The following is an 18,211-nucleotide window of genomic DNA, read 5'->3' on the forward strand; positions in this document are numbered from 1 at the left end:
CCCTGACCCTAATGGTAGAGAGTGATCACTACCATGACACGTTCCCTTCTTTATTATAGGTAGTGGCATGTGCTGGAGGGATCTGCAGTGTGATTGACATTCCATGGTGCTTCCTCTTTATTTTCTTCACACAGGAGAAGAGGTGAGTGGGTGGAGGTTACCTGAGATGTCTGGTTGGAGGAAGAACATGATTTATTAGTGTTCCTTTGGCTGAATGGATACACAGCATATACTATTTAGACATTTGAAAAATAGGGTACTGTTGTATTTTAAAGGCCACAAGCAATCAACTCTGTTGGCATAAAATCTTGGCACATTGATACCTACATTAAGTTTATAATGTGTGTCCTATTTATAGTGCATTTACTATATAGCCAGCTTGTCTAGTACAGATTTAGTAAGACAATGTGTATAAATAGTATTGACATCTAACGGACAGGTATAAAGTTAATGTAGGATTTAACTCTGGATAATATGCGTTCTGTAGACCTACTGGATCAAATTTATGGAATCATGTGGATTTAATCTGGTCTGTTTTTTCTATATCACATTTAATAATGACTACTCATTTCACAGAATATCTATAACTTGAATTTTTCTTTTGCATTAGTGCAGTATTTCTAAGTGGTGTGGTGTGTGTGTTTGTTTTATTACGTGCATCTTCCCATTTCTGTTCCCCAGAATTGATAATGGTATTCTGCAGCTAGACAGTTCAAAAAAAAAAAGTGGATGCTGATTCCTTCAGTCTTGATTCTGTGAAGCCTACTTCTTGATTTCTCCACAGTGTAGCAGGAAAGGGGGCTAGCATGGTAGTGCTATACTTCATCACATTGAGGATGAAAAATTGTGTGTCCTAGACAGTTTACAGACATGTAAAAACACAAGTTTATGTCCTGAAGAATTTACAGTCTAAAGCACTGATCCAGCAAAGCATTTAAACACAAGTGTAGCCCCATTGACATTGAATGGGACAACTCACGTACACCTCTACCCCGCTATAACGTGACCTGCTATAACATGGGTTCACATATAGCACAGTAGCAGCGGGGCTCCGGCGGCGCTTTAAAGGGTCTGGGGCTTTGGCTGCTGCGGGGAGCCCCGGTCCCTTTAAATCACTGTCGGAGCCCTGCTGCTGCTACCCCGGGGCTGTGGCAGCGGGGTTTGCCGGCTATTTAAAGGGCCTGGGACTCCTCACAGCGGCTGGAGCCTGGAGCTCTTTAAATCACCGCTGGAGCCCTGCCACCCCTACCCCAATATAATGGGGTTTCAGCTATAACATGGTAGGGATTTTTGGCTCCCTGCTACCGTGTTATAATGGGGTAGAGGTGTATGTAAAATTAAGCACATGTGTAAGTGCTTTGCTGGATCAGGGCCTGAGTGGTCAAAGGGAAGATGAGAGGCATGCCAACTGATACTTTTGCAACGGGCTAGAATAGCATCTGCAGAGTGAAGGGGAGTAAGGATCAGCAGCTAGTCTGCTTACCTGCTAGCTTAACCCGCAGGCAGTCTAACAAGCACAGCTGGGCCCCATTTGAGCTACCTCATTGGCTGAGGGGATTAGCAGATCTGCTCTTAAGATCAGCAGCAGGCTACTGGCTGCTCAAAGCATTTGTCCACATCTGCGATAGTTCCTGCACCTGCTTGTTTCCAGCCATGCTTGTCTTGGTCCTGGTCCCAGTCCCTGTTCCGGTCCCAGTCCCACTCCTGCCGTGCCTCACTCCAGGTGACGCTGTTCCGAACCTCCACTCTGAATCCTGCCTTTGGCTCCAGGATCTGGTGTCTGACTCTGGTTCTGACCCTTGACTCTGACTCCAGCTGTGACTCTTGGTTCTGGCACCTGGCTACTGACTCCTGCTCTGCCCAGTAGGCCTGACCATCCACGTCCCAGTCCCTAACAGTTTAAGCAGCCTGCCAAAAGGAACCCATCAGGAGAAAAGGGGCCCCATTCTCTGCTGTCGGAAATGGTGTGCACTGTACAGAACTTGCAGGGTCACGTTGCTGCCCTACAGCTCCAACCCTGAAACAAAGATTCCACTGCCAGATAAATTCAGCGGTGACTATGGCAAATTTTGTGGAGTCCTACATCAGGGTCGACTTCCGTTTCTTTTGCAACCACAAGCATTCCTCACCAGCCAAGCCCAACTAGGACTTACTATCATCTTGCTGACTCGGAAGGCCCTGGTCAGGGCTCCCTGATGGAGAAGTCTAGCCCGCTTCTGGGCCTGTTTGAAAACTTTGTACAACTCTGGCGGTAATCTCTGATGACCTGAATTGCACATGCACAGCAAAGGCTGTGCTTGAAGCATCATGGCAGGGGCATGCTTATCTGTTGTCAAATTCGCTGCAGAATTTTGACACCTGGTAGTGGACACTGAGTGGAAGGAGGTTGCGCAGCATTATGACTTCTGGCTTGGCCTCAGTGAAGCAATCGAAGAGTAGCTAGTGCAGGTGGTGTCCCCACTTGGCCTGGATGATCTAACTGAGCTGTGTATTAAGATCGATAACTGTCTGCCAGAGTGCTGCCGAGAGTGAAACATAGCCTCCTGTGTGTTGCCATTTTCCCAGACCCCAGCTCACCAACTGCTGGCTTTGCCCCCCAGGCTGAGCCCATGTAAATCAGCCCTGGCTTTCTGATGCTGAGAGAAAATGATGCCTGTGTTGTGGAGAACCTGGACACTTTGCATCAGGCCATCTTGCAAAGGCTTGACCTGCGTCCCGGCTGGGAAAACATCAAGTCCCAGGCCCATTAGAGGAGACTGAGCTGGGTTGGTATTCTCCTTCTCCTAACTGCAGTATCCAGTTTTGATATTTGTATGCTGGTACTCTGGCGTTGGTTAACCAGAACCCAACACATCTCTGACTTTCCCTCCAACTTCTATACTCCACCATGTATGACTGTATGATTGTATGTATGACTGTATGATTGTATGACTCTCTCAGCATTGTTTTTATCATCATAGTTTCAGTGGCTTTTGTTTTTTTAAATATGTGAGACCCCAGATAATGTTTGTTTCATTTATCATCACAATTGTCCTGCAAATTGAGTTTTTTTGAAGATAACACTGTCAGGTGGATTTTCTGGGAAGTCTACACTTGCTAGGAAGAATTTCTGGGGAAACCACAGTTGTCAGATACATTTTCTGGCAAGGCCCATGCTTGACGGATGTTGCTGGGGAAAAGACTTGCTGTTACATTGCACGTGCAGATTGCCTGTTTGAATGCATATATTATTTGGATTTTGTTGAATCACACATGGCATAGCAGAGTAAGGGACGGATGTTTCTCAGGGATCTGAATACAGAAATGGTGAAACCATTTGTTCAGGAAAGGAACATTGCAGTCTTGCTTTGGCTTTTAGGGAAGCAGCATCTTGTGTGCTCAGTATTAACAAATGGGGAAGATATTTCATCTGTACCAGAGAACAAGACAGAAAAACACACCAAAAAGGTACAAAGCGTGAACGCTTTGTATGTTCTGAACATATCATCTGTTTGCTCCATTTGTTCAAAGTAGTGGGCCATTTTAGTGTGTTTGTGCCTTTTTATATTGTTCATAGTTTTATAGTTCACTTGCTGGACTTCGGCCACATCAAGACTAGGAATTTGGTGTCAAGAACTTCTGGTGGCTGAGCCTGTGCACCTCTGTCAAAAAAAATATACAAAATCTTGGAAACTGTGCCCAAACCACAAGCCCATGTTCAACACCATTCTGTCTTCTCCAGCCACTGCTTGTCTCATCTCAGCAATGGGTCACATGTCCATGGACTTCACTGTGGAACTGCCTCGCTGTCAGGGGCACACAACAATGATCTTTTCATTAAGATGGCACACCTTGTCCTGTGCTGCACCATCATTACTGCCCCAGAAATGGCTTGCCTTTTCCTAGAGAATGTTTTTCGTTGTCATAGATTGCTAACACGTGTCATGTCAGACCAGGGCTTTCAGGTTGTCTTCCATTTCTGATGGGAGTTTCTAAGGCTTTTGGGCACAGAATCCCTCATCTCGTCTGCATATCATCTGTACACCAGTGGGCATGTGGAACAAGTCACCCAGATCCTTGAGCAGTTCCTTAGTTCAAAAAGCAGTGATGACCAAGAAAACTGGGTTTCCCTGCTTTCCTCTGCAGAACTTGTGTATAATAATACTGCACGCGTCTCCAACCTACAAAGCCCCTTCTTCGCCAACTAGGAGTTTCATCCTCAGTTTCACTCTCACATCCCTGAGAAGTCTCTAGTACAGCTGACATCTGCTAAGGAGGCTTACAAGCACCCTGGTGACCAGCGCCACCAGGCCACCCCCAACCTTGTCATAAAGGATGAAGTTTGGCTGTCCACTCAGAATCTTAGGTCAGCGTGCCCGTCAGCTAAGTTAGACCACCAATATCTCTGTCCATTTCAGATTCTGGAATGGGTCAGTCCAATAGCATTCAGATTCCAGTTCCCTGGGTTCCTCAGGATTTAACCAGTGTTCCATGTCTCCCTCCAGAAGCCTTATGCCAAGAATCCTTTTCCAGCCCCATCCACCATGTCATCCTTTCCTGTCACTGCCCAGGATCAGGAAGAATATTTATTTCGGCAAATCGTTGGTTCCCAGTGTGTTACAGGAAAACCCCAGCACTTAGTGGCCTGAGAGGGTAATGATCTGGACAAACTATCCTGGGAACCAGTGGAAAATGTTCATGCCCCGGACCTGCTGCACAAGTTTCTCTCTACCTATCCTGACAAGTCCAGTCCTAGGGCCTCTGGGAGGTGCTCTGGGAGGAGGTGCCTCTGCTTGTGAGTAATCCACCTTGACAAAACAGTAGAGCAGCCTTGGGCATTTTCTTTCTCTGGGTCTTGAGTCTTGATAGTTTTTTAGTTGCTGGACTATGGACTCCTTGTTTATCTTGCATTTCCCTGCTGTGTTTTTTTTTGCTTTTTGGAATTGCGTGGCATATTTGCATATTTTGTCTGAGACAGTGTATTCTTTGCTTTCTGATTCTGATACTCAGTGACTAGTTACCTTTCACTGTAATCGGGTTGATATGAAGTTGTACTTGTTCCATTTGATGTAGACTTGCATCCTAATTTAGAGAAAAATGTCAGTGCATGAAGAGAGAGACTCTTTCAGATTGTGGAAGGTAGACTGTGATCTCGTGGTGTAAATAAGAAGAAATTCAACTGAAATGAATGTGATTACATTTTTGTACAACTGGGGGAATAGGAGAATCTGGTCCACCATCAAGCCCTATATTTCTATATTTTTCAGCTACTGTATCAATCTCCTATCTCAAATTTATGCAGTTTGTTTCTTTTCTCTGGCTCTTTCTTTCTGTTTTTGGATATTGCAAGTTCACCTTTCCTTCACACATTCGGTGTTTTGGTGTGGGTTGTACTTCTCTCTTGCTTTCTTCTCTTTTCCTGTGCTTCCCTTTCTCAACCACTTTATTTCAGTCTCATCTCATCCCTTTTTATGCCTAAAATCCCCATTGGTCCTCAGAGTAGAAAATAAAGCTGACAATCTGTCTCAACCACAAGGTCTTTTTTTTTGTTTGTTTTTTTAAAGAAAAACTGTTTACAAGAGGGAAAGTAAAGTGTTCTGCAATTTTTACTCTTCCTTTTTAAAGAGTCTCCCTGTTCATCAGCTAGTAGCTGAAATGTTTTTGCCAACTTTATTTTTTGCCCTGTTTGTGGCTTTGATTACTCTTTGACTCACACACACTCAGAACTTTGCTTGTACCACCACGAAACTGTGTGTAATCTTGATTTCGTAACCAGTTGATGTTCTTGGTTCTGTCATACAATATTTTGGCTCATTCTTCCAAAACACACTTGGAAGTGTCTTCCTCTCCCCCAGCCCTTGGCTGTGTCATTGAAATTTTAAAAAGAGATATAGATAGTCACTGACAGCTGAACTCCTCCTCACAGTCAACACTGAGGCCTTGGCTACACTTGGAGGTCTGCAGCGCTGGGAGTTACAGCTGTCTTCGTACAGCTGTGTAAGGAAAGTGCTGGAGTGTGGCCACAGACAGCTACCAGCGCTGCAGTGTGGCCACATTTGCAGCATTTGCAGCGCTGTTGGGAGTGGTGCATTATGGGCAGCTATCCCACAGAGCACCTCGTCCCATTTTGGCGCTGTGGGTTGTAGGAAGGGGACGGAAGGGTGCAGGTGATCTGATTCCTGTCCTAACACCTCATGATGCATCGCTTTGCATCCCAGCAGTCCCTGTTTTTCCGTCCACGTTTGGCACCATTGTGACTCTCCCAACGGTTTCTGTGCAGCGTGATTTCTTTGGGAAATGGAGCCCAAACTGCTGAGGACTTTGCTGACAAGTGTCGCCAGCACATCACGTTTGGCAGTTGAGCTATTCCTTAAGCTCCAAAGTGATGAGGAGTCTGACGATGATTGCGAGTCGCCTGACGCCTAAGACACGACATTGCTTGTGGCTTTCACGGAAATGCTCAGCACCATAGAATGCCGCTTTTGGGCTCTGGAAACCAGCACTGAGTGGTGAGATCACATCGTCATGGAAGTCTGGGATGATGAGCAGTGGCTGCAGAACTTTTGGATGAGAAAAACCACTTTCATGGGACTGTGTGCTGAGCTCGCCCCCACCCTGCAGCACAAGGACACGCGATTGAGAGCTGTCCTGCCGGTGGAGAAGTGGGTGGCTATTTTAATCTGGAAGCTGGCAACTCTAGACAGCTACCGATCGGTCGGGAACCAGTTTGGAGTGGGAAAGTCGGCTGTTGGAGTCGTTTTGATGCAAGTTTGCAGGGCCATTAATCGCATCCTGCTAAGAAGAACCGTGACTCTGGGGAATGTGCAGGACATTGTGGATGGCTTTGCACAAATGGATTTCCCTAACTGTGGAGGGGCGATAGATGGGACTCATATTCCTATTCTGGCACCACCCCACCTAGCATCCGAGTACGTTAATCGGAAGGGGTATTTCTCTATGATTCTCCAGGTGCTTGTGGATCACCGTGTGTGTTTCATTGACATTAACACAGGCTGGCCTGGAAAGGTGCATGATGCATGCATCTTTCGGAACACTGGCCTGTTCACCAAGCTGCAGGCAGGGACTTTTTTCCCAGACCACACGATCACAGTAGGGGACGTTGAAATGCCCATTGTGATCCTTGGAGACCCCGCTTACCCGTTAATGCCTTGGCTCATGAAACCGTATACAGGGAAGCTTGACAGGAGCAAGGAATGGTTCAATTACAGGCTGAGCCGGTGCCGAATGACTGTGGAGTGTGCTTTTGGTCATTTTAAAGGGCGCTGGCGAGCTCTGTATGGGAAGCTAGACTTGGGGGAAAGCAGCATCCCTGCGGTTATATCCGCGTGCTGTACCCTCCATAATATTTGTGAAGGGAAGGGTGAAACATTCAGTCAGGCATGGACCTCTGAGGTTCAACGCCTGGAGGCTGAATTTGCACAGCCAGAGAGCAGAACTACTAGAAAGGCCCAGCACAGGGCTTCAAGGATCAGAGATGCTTTGAGGGAGGAATTTGAGACTGAAAGCCAACAGTAATGTTTGGTGCCTTGCATGGGAGTGAAGTGCAGTGGTTACAATGTTAGTAGGAATCTGTTTTTCCTAAGCTGATTTGCAGTGCCTGTTTCTTTCCTGTTCTAAGGTATCTTTGACTTTCTGCAATAATAAAGACTGTTTTCAAAGCCAAGAATTCATTTATTGAAAAGAAAATAACTTTATTGAAAGACATACAACATTTTGGAAACCTAAAAGGGCAGGGGGGGTGTGTTGGGGAACTGTACAGTCACAGGTTTGAATATGTCTTGTCTGGAGTGCTGTGCAATGACTGCTGCACTTCAGGATGCCTGTACTGCATGGTGATGGGAGTTGAGTGCAGAGAGTAAGAGTCGTAGTTCTCAGGGCTGGTTGGTGAACGTACAGATGTTGGAGGCAGCTGGTGGAGGTAAGAACCTGGATGCTGGGGAAGTGGGTTTGGAGCTGACATTGGGGCACAAGGGAAAGAGCTTTGGGATGGGGGGTGGGGAGGTGCGGTAGTGCTCTGCCTCCATGGCTACGAGCGCCTAGATAGAGTCCGCTTGGCGCGCCAGGATGCTTATCAGCTGCTTTGTGCTTTTCTTCCTGGCCGCTGCGTTTCTCTGGCAGATCCTGCTTTCCCTTCCCCTCCAGTCCTGCAGTTTTTGATTCTCTCTGGCAGAGTGATCCATAACTGGTTGCAGCAGGTCGTCTTTTCTTTTTCGCGGCTTCTTCCGCAGGTTTTGCAGTCTTGGAGCTGCTGTTAACATTTTCCACAGGAGTTAATCCTGGAAGATATCTCGCTGTTGCGGGTCACCTGGGAAGAGCGGGAGGGTCTTCTACAGCAATGCGGATTTCGCCCTGGCTCCTATGCAGCTTGCCTGTGTGCAGCAATGGTCCCCCCACCCCTCGCAGCACAGTGGCACGGATGCGTTAGCCTGACTGGGACAAGGACCACAGTGGCTCTCCCTATAAACTTGTGCAAGCGCATTGCCCACGCTCTGGCTGAAACTTTTGAAGAGATTACCGAGGCCGATTACCGCGACGTGATAGACCACATCAATGGGCTATTCCACATCTAGGCATGCATGCATGCAGCCCTAACCCTCCCTCCTCTCCCGAAATGTTTCCATCCTGAAAATACAAGCCGCTTACCGGGAACCTGCTCCTCTGCTTGTCCTTCACCAAGTACCGGCTGCTGCGACTGGCTGCCTTCCTCCTGGCTTGAGAAGAGCTCCTGGCTGCATGCCTCCTGGTACTCCGGGGTGTCTCCCCCAACCCCAGTACCCTCACTCTCGGTTTCCTCCTCCCCCACCTCCTCCTCCGCCTGCACCTCCCCCCCTGCTCTGAAGTGTCCATCATGGTCCTCGGATTGGCGGTGGGGTCACCCCCAAGTATCACGTCCAGCTCTTTGTAAAAACGGCAAGTCGTGGGGTCAGCGCCGGAGCAGCGGTTTCCCTTACGGGCTTTGCAATAGGCACTCCACAGCTCCTTCACTTTAACCCTGCACTGCACCGCGTTCCGGTCATGGCCCCTTTCCAGCATGGCCCTTGATATCTGCCCATAGATATCGTAATTCCTATGGCTGGAGTGCAGCTAGGACTGCACAGCTTCCTCCCCTCAAACACTGATGAGGTCCAGCAACTCGCCATTGCTCCATGCTTGGGCTCATTTGGCACGTGGAGGCATGGTCACCTGGAAAGATTCACTGATTGCACTCCACACCTGGCTGAGCAAACAGGAAGGGGATTTTTAAAATTCCTGGGGCATTTGAAGGGTGGGTCACCTGAGGCCAGGGCAGTAGAGTTTGAACTGATGAGCAGAGTGTCTGAACAGGCATTCTGGGATACCTCCGAATACCTCTGGAGGCCAATAACAACGCTTTCGGTGGCCACACTGGCGGAGCAGTGCTGCATCACCAGCACTGCAGTTGTTATTCCCCGGCAGAGGAGGAGTACAGCCAGCGCTGTATCCAGGGAGATACAGCGCTGTATGTGCCTTGCAAGTGTGGACGGTGAGTAAGTTGCAACGCTGTAAAGCCACCACCAGCGCTGCAACTTTCCAGTGTAACCAAGGCCTTGAGTGCCTCCTCTTTAGTTGTTAGATGTCTTTAAAGAGTGAAAGGGGTTGGGGGGCATTTTGATGTTAAATAAGGGTTGCTTGGTTCTTTGCATGAGATCAGCATCCATGGAAATAGAGATTAAAGACTGGAGGGAAAAAAGTTCTTTGAAGAAAAAATCATTTTTATTATTTTTAGAGGAGAAAATTTTTGCTGGTTCAAGTTTTTTTTTTTCTCAGCAAATCTCGTGGCCCAAGCGTGTGTGTGTCCTCCCCCTCCCGAGCCTGGAACGCTTCCTCCCACCCACCCATGAGGCTCAGGTTGCTGGAACCCTGCCCCACCCCGCAAGAGGCTATTGCTGTTTTGCTGCAACTCTGCTTGCCAGCACCCTGCTCCGATGTGAGCCCTTCTCCCCCCCACAAGAGGCTGGCATCTCCACTCGCCCCTCCTCACAAATTCCTCCGCACCACACCCCCTTTCTTTTGACAGAAGTGGGCATTTGTTCTGTTTGCTCTTGCCAACTGATCCAGTTGGCAAGAACAAATGGGACCAATGCCCACTTTTGCCAAAAAAGTTGCGACAGGGCTTAATAAAGGGACTGTCCCAGCCAAAACGGGATATATGCTCACCGTATTCATAGAGGATGTTTTTGAGGGTTACTCCTGCGCACCATATTTTAAAATTCTGCAAATGTTATTTGTCAGATAAATGTGGAAGCTCCAGCATGGCATTGGGGAGCACTGGCTACTGGCTGCACAGAGGTGGGAGATCACTGTGCAGCTCCCCTCCCCCCCCACCTCCCTGGGACATGGACTCAACAGTGTGGCTGCACCCAAACCTGACACAGTGCAAGGGCTGGGCCTGCCCCAGAAACACCCCAGGGCCCTGCCCCTCTGTGCCAGGTATACCAGGTTTCGGTAGGCAGGCTCAGTAAGGCAGGATCCAAGTGTGGGGGGGCTCAGTGTGGGAGGATCCAGGTGTGGGTTGAGAGGGTTCCATGTGGGGCAGTCTGGGTGTGGGAGGCTCAGTGGGGAATCCGGATGTGGATGCACTGGGGGGATATGGATGCACAGGGGCTTGTTAGGGGGTTCTAGGTGCAACAATAATGGGACTCTCCGGGGTGGGGGGGTCCAAGTGAAGGTGGTTGGAGCTCGAGGGGGGCGGTTGGGGGAGTCCAGATGCCAGGGGATAGGGCTCAGTGGGGTGGTGACCCAGGTGCAGCTGGTTGGGGCTCAGTAGGGTGTGGGTGGCTCGTCAGGGTGGTCCAGCTGCAGGAGGAGTGGGGCTCGCCGCGGGGGTTTCTGGGTGCGGGGGGACCTGAGGCTCAGCTTGAAGGTCTGGTATGAGGGGATCTGGATGCACATGGGTTTGGTGGCTAGGGGAGCAGCTCCCTGTACAACTGAGGAGTGATGGGCGCAGGAAGCGTGGGGAGGGGGGAGTTTGTAGAGCTTCCTACAGCCGGGAAAGAAATCTGTGGGTGGGTCTGACCCAACCCTGGGTGCCGTGCAGGGGAAGAGGAAGTCCCGTCCTCCCCAGCCCAGCCGGGACTAGCAGCTGAGCCCGGCGCAGGGTAGGAGCCACCAGCCAGGTCTTCCCCCAGTCTTGCCCCCTGCCCCACCATGATTAACCTCTCTGCTGGCTGCCTTAGGCACCTGAAACATACTGCTAGGGAGGGCTGCATGACTGCTGTTGTGGCCTCCCTTTGCTTCTCCGTCAGAAAGTCATTTTTTATTCTGCGCATGCACAGGGGTGCAGAATTTCCCCAGAAGTAAAGGGTGGAGCTTCACTACACTGATCCACCACATATATAACCTAAAACAGCCCCTAGGCTGCTGTAATTGAGGCCAGGGCCATGCTGACACAGGATCAGGGAACTGTAACTGGCTCCGTGATTGCATCCTCCCCAGCCGTTGTATTGAGAGGAGCTTGGGCACAGGAGCAGGGAGCCAATGATCGTTTTTTATAAGGATATATCTAGTTTTGCTTCTTCCTCACCTGGTCATATACTCTGACATCATAATCCTTTACTGATATTTTTTTTAAAAGGCCCCTTTGTGAAGTGGCTTACTCCCAGAGATTAGTTTCCCAGATAGTACTAGAGAGCTCTAGGGCCTGCTTGCCCTCCCTCTTAATAACTTTCCACACTGCAAAATCTTTACATTTGGGGTGTTTTTGAGGTAGGTCTTATCACATTAAAACAGCAATTTAAATATTTTAGAGCTGATTCTGCAACCTGTACACTGAATAACACTTACTTATGTGAAAAACCCCTTAACTTTGATGGAACGGTAGATAGGAGTATGTTCTACTTAGCATAAGGGCTGTAGAATTGGGCACTTAGGCCCTGATTTATTTAAGCCCTTAAACCCATGTTTTGTTTTAAGCTATCGATCTTCCTCTGGGTTTTGTACTGCTGCCCATCACTTGTAACATTGGATCACCTTCTGTGTAGAACGGCAATTGCAGAGTCTGTCATGGACTCCTTGGGGTCTCTAGCTCTTCTCTGTTTTGGGGCTCTAGAAAGCTCTACTTGGTTTTGGAGGAAGGGGGCTCTTTGTCACTGAGAGGGAGAGGTTGATGCTATGAATGACTTTCTGGTTATGGTGAAAAAGCTTTATCCAAAGGAAGGCTTGCAGCATTTCCTAAAGGTCTCAGCCTCAGGATTCCAATCTCAGTTTCACTTGAACCTCAAACCATTCTACAGAACAGTCACAGATGAGGCTTTCCATGCACAGGAAAATGTTGGCTGTGGATCGCTTGCCATGTGTGTTTGCTGGTTGCTCCTGTCAGATCTTTGCGTTGACACTTATCCTTAAGCCCACCCCTGCAATGTCTGTGTGATATGCACCAGGGTGATGTCCCAGATGACAGTAAGAAGACTGCCTAAAGGCACATGGTGGAATAGCCCTCCTGCCTGATACACCCTGTCTCTGGATAAGTATATTGATAGTAGCCATCATGGCCAATTAAAACTTGTTGTCAATTGCAGTGGCAACAAGTAGGAGTTCAAAGTCTGTGCAGAGTGAAAAATGAGCAGGAATGTCATGGCTTAAAAAACTGGGCACTAAACTACAATGGCTATTTTAGATTTCTCCAGCACTCACCCAAGGGTCTCCATACCATCAGTCCCAGGTCTCTTCTGAAGCTGGGTCTTCCACAGAACAGTCTGTGTCGCTGATTTCATTCTGCAGCATTTCCAATGCAGGGAGATGTCCACTTTGAAAAATATATTAACTTGTTTATTTGAGGTAAATCAGATTCGGCCCAGAAATCTTGCTATTGTGACTGGCAGTATTTTCTCCTGCATCTTTCACAGTGGGAGGGAGGGAGACAAGGGAGAACCAAAACCTAAATAAAATAAAAGCTGCACTAGGATCAATTTTCCTCATAATTTCCTTTTGTGCTCTGCTGAGACGTTGGAAAGGAACACCTGGGAAAAAGATCTGAACTTACAGCACATGCTTTCAACGCACCTCCACATAACTGCCCTTCATTACAGAGAGACACTGGCTGTTGTTCCTGAGTGGTTAGGCAGTCATTTATTCAGCACTAATACTGTTGCGTGAAAGCCTTCGTATTGCAGAAGAATGAGATTTCTTTGTTTTTTAATTCTTTCAGTCCTGATGATGCTGGTCCCTTTTTAATGGTTTGTTCTTGTCCCTGCTCCTTGCATCTGACTTTTTTTGTTCTTCTGAGGCGATTGCTCATGTTCATGCAGAGAGCTGAGAATTAATAGGAAATGAAGGTTGCAACTGTTCTCCCCGTCATCTAGCCGGTACAGCACATATGTGAGGCTACATCAGACCTTGGGTCCCGGGATAGTAACAATCCTCCATATACAAATATAGTTCTGTGCCATGATGTCTACAAGTAAATCTGGAGAGCAAGTTGCAGCAAAGACCCATGCCTGCCAATAATGGGGGGGCAGAGTGAGGGCAGCCAGCTTCAGCGGTGTTACTGAGCATGCTCAGTTCACGCCCAGCAGCAAATCTGGGGAGCAGAGGAGTATGTGACCCCGCATGCTTTCCCGCCCCGCCCCCCCCGCCGTCCCATGTCACCTCTGGCAAGTTGTTTTATATATTTTATTTCTTTAGACTTTTATAAAAGGCGCCAGTTAATCATCTTGCAGTGCACAAAACTTAAGAGCCATCTTTTCCTTTCTTAATTACAAAATTTGGCATGAGGGCTAACAAAGTTGAGCCGCTATTCAGGAAGGCACTTGAACACCTACTTAATTTTGGACATGTGCCTAAGTGCCAGTGACATCAGTGGGAGTTAAGCACATATTTAGTACTTAAAGTTAAGCACGTGCTTAAGTGCTTTCCTGAATCAGGGCCTTAGTGATGGGGTTTTTATTTCTCATATGGGCACCCAGATACAGTACAGTGATAATGGGCATAGTATATTCTGTATTGCTAGGCGTTTCAGTATAGCCTGTATCACTTTGTAAAATACATCTGCTTTATTCTGTGCCTGACCTCTAACTTGTGCGATTTATTCTTTGTAAACACGTTCTCTGTTAATAATATGTGCCTTCTGAGAGAGGTGCATGGAGAAGTCCTCCACTTGTGGCTGCCAAACCCCCTGTGTGGAAAGAGGGTGGACTACCACCACAATCCCACCCTCCAGAACGCTTCAGAGGGCACACCGTGGTGCTCAGGGCCTGCCAAGGAAAGGCTAAAGTTTGGGTGGGCCAGGGCAGGATTGGGCTGGCTAGGGAAGACACACATTGCTTCCTTCTTGACCCCATGGAATTTGTCCAGCTGGTGTCTGTACCCCAAGGGCACCTAGGGTAAAGTAAGGTCATAGGGGTCGCTAGTGTACCTCCATTGGACAAGAGGAATCGGGGGTAGGGGATAGCGCTGGGATCCAGAGCTTCAGTGGAGGTACAGGGTCTGAGCACAGATGAGCTTGGCCTCCTGTGAATCCCTAGGATCTGCCAAGTTGGGGTATGGATTTTCCACAGGGAAGAACCCCATCCCCCTCCTGCCAGGATGATGCAGGGGAATTTCCTCATGGAGTTTCCCTTGTAAAAGGTCCCCTCCCACAGCTCTTACTGCATGCTGGGACAGTGTGGGCCATACACTTATTGATTTAGTTTTTTAAATGCTGTCTTTTCTCTAAGATCACAAGCATTCTGTTTCTGTCCTTGAAGAATTTCCTTTTTTAATTTGGTGCATTTATTTTAACTTTGCCCAGGCTAGAAATTCTGTATGTGTCACAGGAGCCAACTCTGCTGCATCCCACTCCAGGTGAAATGCTCTGACCGTTCTGCAAGGCTTTGATAATGGGTCAGCCATATAACACATGAAGCTATTGTATTTAAATGAAATACATTGTAGGGCTCACTTGCCTCTGCATTTAGCAACATGGTTATTCTCATAGGACTGTGTCCTGTGCATTGACAAATCAACTCTGGAGGGGTTGGGATGTACGCTATGACACCTACAATAATACTAACAATGTTCTGACATCAGTTTAATCTGCTTAAGGTAATATTTGCCCATGGCTTTGTGAGTTTCTTTTGTGCTCTGATCCACAGCCTCTAATTACAAATTTGAATAAATAAAGCAAGAAACCTTTAAAAATGTTCTCCCTGGTTGCTTTGCCTTGATGAAATAAGCATAGGTCTGATCGCCATTCCTTGCAATTTTCTGGCTGTCAAGGGTGTAAAAGGGTTCTTGCTGGCTATTGAACTGTAATTCTTGCATATGACACCTAGTGCATTCAGAATGGCATTGTGCAAGTAATTCAGTGTATTCATCACACTTCTCACCATTGTGTGGATCAGTTCACATTGAAGTTGAGAAATATGATTCATATTGCTTTCTTCTCTTCCCCTGTCTGGCAGCAGGAGCCCTCAGAGCAATGTTTGAAACCGAAAATGCCTGGCCTGCAGCCATGTGGTGGTGTTGCTCTGCTGGGCCCTCTGATGCCTCTGTAATCAGATAAGAGCCAAGGTAGGAATTGTTCTTTTCCACATGGTACATCAGACCACAGCAGTTATGTGCTGAGCAGAGTATTTTAAAGAAATGTTTGAAACGGTTCCTATAGCTTAGTTGGTCCTTCAACCCAAGCCCTGAGTTAATACTTTTTAACTGTACAGATATTTTGTGGCCAAACATAAGGGCTCAAATTCTCTGCTGCTTTCCACCTTGCATAATGGACCTGTGCAAAATGAGCATAATGCCACCAAACCAGAGTAGTAGTGTATTACACTCCTGCTGCACAGGTGTCAATGGTCACACAAGGGGCAAGGCTGTCGGACCCAGATTTTTTTTAAATGTTGTACTAATACCATATGGATGGCAGGTTATGGTGACTTCATCTCTATAAGAGATTGGCTAGCAGAGAGAGCAGTTAGTAATATATGGCCAGGAGCCCCTTTCCAGTTCATAAAGGAATTAAAACACATCTTGGCTACAGTACAGTACAGTCTTTGCTTTTACATGGCTTGAAATGACAATGTCTGTTGTGATGCTGTGCTAGTCACCTGCAAGTATTTCTCATGGAGTGACTTAACAGAAGCATACTCCTGGGTTGCTTGGAAATACTGCTTTTGATTGGGCTTTCCATACGTTGCTGCTGCCACCACTGCCTCCTCCTGAAAGCTTCTTCCACACTTTTCAAATGTTTGAAGTACTAGGGAAACGGAAAGCATGTAGTCTCTGAACATAATGGAAAACAGAAGCTTAGTGAGAAGCCAGATGCTACAAACAATCCAGTTATAATCTTGCTGGGAAACAGAGGCATGTTATAATTTGTGCTAAGACTATTATGGTCCACTTATAAGAGAATGCATAAGCCAGTGAAGACAGTAGAATGCTCCCCATTCCACCTCAAATATTCACATGTATAGGAGAGGGTTTTTTGTTTGTTTTTTTTTTCTTGCTTGAACTGCCTCATTTCATGATCCTATGCTAGATTTCATTTTTGCACTTGCTGAGTTATCCTTTCCATATGTGTCATTAGGGAGATATATATATTTTAATATCCTGAGAATGACTCTCTTAATGAGGCTTTACCTTTTCCAAAACCACCTCCAGCTAGTGCAGGCTTCTTCTATATTACTTCCATGGTGATGCTGTAGGGATCTCATTCCCCTCCCCCCCTCCTCCCCCAGTTGCAGATGTTTTGGGGCATGTGCTGGAGGAGAGTTTGTGTTTCTCGGCATCTTCCAGGTTGGAACAAGCGATTAGTCCTCCCTGTCACTTCTGTATTCGGCACATTGAAAATGTACTCTCTTATACTCTGTCTGCTGGCTCCGGCATCTCGGTTGGTCCATGGGGCCAAATTCAGCCTTGATGTATGCAGCGACTTCATGAGAATTACCTGGGAGAATTCCTTTGTGATTGTTGCTTGGTGGATAAGGCATCAGGCTTGGAGATAGGGGTTCTGGTCCTGGTCCTGGCTTGGTGTGGCCTGGGCGGGTTTATTTCACTTCTCTGTGCTTCAGTTTCCTTATCTGCAAAATGGGAGCATGTTCTTTCTGTGATGTCATACAAATGGAGGCCTAACATTGCAACTGATGTCTCAGAATTGACCAAGTGAACCTTTTTCTATCCCCGTGTGTCTCAGTTATGTCTGCTTCCTTTACTGCCCTGCCAGTGTTTATTACCGTTAGCAGTGCATGGCCTATGCAGCTATGGAAGAGGGAGCTGAATCCTGTCCTGTCTTGTGTGTTAGCCAAATAGTCTGTTAAATACTTGCCACAAAATTGTTACTACCGGAGATGAAATGTGGACCAGAATGAACACAGCCTGACTTTCTGATCCCAGGTTCAGTTAGAAGCACGGGTGCAAAAACCATCTCTCAACTTGTAAAATGAGCAAACATGATTTGGAAACTACTGAGAGAATAAATGTGAAACCCCTCTGTGTCACTCTTCTCACCATGGCCCCAATCTTGCAATATATTGTAGGTAAGTGGACTGCTGCTTCTGTATAGAGCCCCACTGAAATCTGTGGGACTCTTTTTCGGTGCAGCAGTCCTTCTGCATGCAACTAATGGTAGGACCAGAGCCAGTGTCACACTTCAGTAAAGTCAGTGCAACTCCAAGCAGGGTGAGGAGAGAGATTTAAAATGTGAAAAATTCAGATAGCTAGTATACGCCTCCTCAGCAGATGTATTATGGGGGGAGGGATAGCTCAGTGGTTTGAGCATTGGCCTGCTAAACCCAGGGTTGTGAGTTCAATCCTTGAGGGGGCCACTTAGGGATCTGGGGCAAAAATCAGTACTTGGTCCTGGTAGTGAAGGCAGGGGGCTGGACTCAATGAACTTTCAAGGTCCCTTCCAGTTCTAGGAGATTGGTATATCTCTAATTATTACTTTATCATTAGATTACTATATAATATAGATAGAGAACACAAAGCGTGTGCATATTTACCTGGGTGTGTGTGTATGTAGGCGACTGTGTGTGTTTGTGTGAATAAACATATCAGTCTAAAATAAATATGTATAATATAAGTATTCATATTTTAGCTGTTTTAGCCAGTGTAATACTCCCTTACCATGCACTTGTTTGAGGGCCATTTGGAGAAGGTGCTCAAAGTGGAATTTTTCATTTGAAGTCTCTTGGGAGAAAATACTATTCCCCCATCAAAATACTTTCCTCTTTGGAATCCAGTTTGTGGTTGAAAGCCCAGCCGTGTTGAAGTCAATGGG

The 18,211-nt window shown here is 47.1% G+C and overlaps 1 protein-coding gene across 9 annotated transcripts in view; it reads left to right on the forward strand.

The window, feature by feature from the left end:
* Positions 1-18,211, forward strand: part of POMGNT2 (protein O-linked mannose N-acetylglucosaminyltransferase 2 (beta 1,4-)) — a 271,191-nt gene that overhangs the window by 14,385 nt on the left and 238,595 nt on the right. For 7 of the 9 annotated variants that reach the window (XR_007772387.1, XR_007772385.1, XR_007772386.1 and 4 more), the window contains one exon: positions 60-142. The exons of the other annotated variants lie outside the window; for them this stretch is intronic. The gene's annotated coding sequence lies outside the window, so the exon portion shown is untranslated. The remainder of the gene's footprint in view (positions 1-59; positions 143-18,211) is intronic. 9 annotated transcript variants of the gene reach the window in all.

Source organism: Gopherus flavomarginatus, chromosome 2 (assembly GCF_025201925.1).
Source record: "Gopherus flavomarginatus isolate rGopFla2 chromosome 2, rGopFla2.mat.asm, whole genome shotgun sequence".
NCBI classification, from domain to species: domain Eukaryota; kingdom Metazoa; phylum Chordata; order Testudines; family Testudinidae; genus Gopherus; species Gopherus flavomarginatus.